Below are 2175 nucleotides of genomic sequence, written 5' to 3'. Positions count from 1 at the left end.
GACCAGCAGAATGTATTAAGGCCTGTAAATCTTTAGATTCTGCCCATGCAGGAAAGGAGGAACTTTTTTGTTTAAGGAGTTCCAATGTATGTTGCTGATACTTAAGCATATGGAACTGACAATTTAGTGCCCTGATAGCAACAGTAGCTTAGGTGTGTACTTTTTACCCCATCTGTCCAGTGCTCAGGAATCCCTGTCTGAAGGGGTGTGATTCTTAGGTAAGGATGCTATAATCCCTTTAGGTCCTTGAGCAATGATCTCAGAGTCAGCTGTTGGATTTTTAAAAATATATTTGTGTGAATCAGAGACTCTGTAGTACTGGACTGGTTTTCTGGGAGCAGGAGGGAGGCCGTCTGGAATCAAATAAGACATCATCCACCACATCTAGGACTGGGAGGGGGGGGTGGCTAAGGGCCTGGGTTGTGGAAGGTCCAGGAACTCTCAGAGTCTCTTTTTAGACTGTGGGAAGTCTTGACTCTCCCATTGGAAATGCTCCCTTAAGGTATGCAGGGTTTCCCCAAAGTAAAAATCCTCTGGGGGAGAGGCTGAAGGAATGGATTCCTCTGCATCAGAATCCTCCTATGTGGAGAGGGGCTGCATGTCTTCATAGTCAGATGCATCGGATTCATCTGACTCTTGTTCAGACAAAACTACTGGAAACACATCTCTTTTCCTTTTTGACGGAGTGGATTGGCTTCCCCTAATCAGCATAAGGTCTTCTGCCATTTTAAACATTTGAGACTGAGGCAAGGGAGCAGGCGCCTGAGAATGGGTAGTCGGTTTCTTAGGTGTGGTTTGACCGCTGGGCCTCAGGAACTCTGTTTTCAAAAAAATGGTAGCTGTGAAAGAAGGCGTCGGTTTATGTCATTTGGTGCTGCGAAGGACTTCCTCAGAAGCCAGTGTCTGCACAGCAGCATCCAAGGTAGAGACGACCACAGGATCCTTAGACGAAGAAGAGTTCTGCGGCATACCGGACTCCGAAAGGGTCTCGGTAGCGGCCTGCAAATTAACTGAAGTGGGCATTCAGGGGCTGCGAAAGCACCTCACTGAGTTCTGGAGGACTGATGACCAGTTTAATGGAAGTGTTGTCGGAAGGTTTGGTCCTGTGCGGTCTGTCTCTGTCTTTATCTTTATGTTTATGTTTTTTCAGAAGATCTGCTGTTGGATGGCTTACTGAAGCGATATACTGGAATTCGAGGACTGTAAACTGATAACAGATACTACACTTGATCTTAGCCAAAAGGCCAAGAAGAGATGGCTACAATAAGGGCCCAATGAACAGTTCTGGCGTTAACGAGGGACGTCGTGGTCTGGGCCAAGACAAGTGACACAGTAAGAGTGGATGTCCCGGTGTGGTATTTGCTTTCCACAGGCTAGACAATTAACTTTTTCTGACATCGGTTAGTGAAAGAAAAAAGGATCCCCAACAGGGTACTTAAGCTTTCAAAGACTTCAACTTCAATTCGGAAACGAAACTCAGGTAGCGGCCGACTGGCACTCGTGCAAACTGCTTTTGCTTTGGGCTCCACAGCAAGAAAGACTGAAATAATGCGCCAGAAGCCTTCCTTTATACCACTGACTATCTGATGTCAGTCCTCAAGCGACAGCAACCAACGCAAAAATATTAAGTCTCTAGTATTCAGGCCGGCCAAGGGCTGCCCTGGCAGGGATAACCCAAATGTGATGACTGCAACAGTGAAACACAAAGAACATCTAGGATAGGCAAGTCAATCAGTTAGACTGGAGACCCAAGCTATCACAGGAGAACAACCTATTGTCTACCCTTTTCAGTCCTTTGGACTTTTTATTGGGTGGCAAAGCAGACAGGCACTATGGTCTTTTGAGAATTACGTTATATTAAATAATTTACATAGGAATTTGCCCAGAGATACTGTTAGGATGTCATTTCACTTTGCTAGGAGTCTGCATAGGAATCACCCTTGTCTGTAGGAGCAGGACTCAAATCCAGATGCTTCCAGGCCACACAAATGATATTCTTTGGGAAGAAGGCACAGATACTTCATGACAACTCACGAATATCATAACTCTGACCCGGTCTCCAAAGAGGTTAGCTGTAGGAAAGTCACAGGGAATGATGTCTATTATCTTCGCCGGTCGATGTCTCATTATTTTTTTTATCAACCTCAAACAAGATCATCACATTACTTAGAACAT

General features: G+C 45.3%; 1 pseudogene; it reads right to left on the bottom strand.

The window, feature by feature from the left end:
• Positions 1 to 1176: 1176 nt before the first annotated feature.
• On the bottom strand, positions 1177 to 1256 carry LOC122802989 (annotated as a pseudogene).
• Between the last annotated feature and the right edge of the window lie 919 nt (positions 1257 to 2175).

The sequence above is a fragment of the Protopterus annectens genome, chromosome 5.part0 (genome assembly GCF_019279795.1).
Source record: "Protopterus annectens isolate FY-2018-M chromosome 5.part0, PAN1.0, whole genome shotgun sequence".
Taxonomy (NCBI): Eukaryota; Metazoa; Chordata; order Ceratodontiformes; family Protopteridae; genus Protopterus; species Protopterus annectens.
This window is presented reverse-complemented; position numbering and strand designations above follow the sequence as displayed.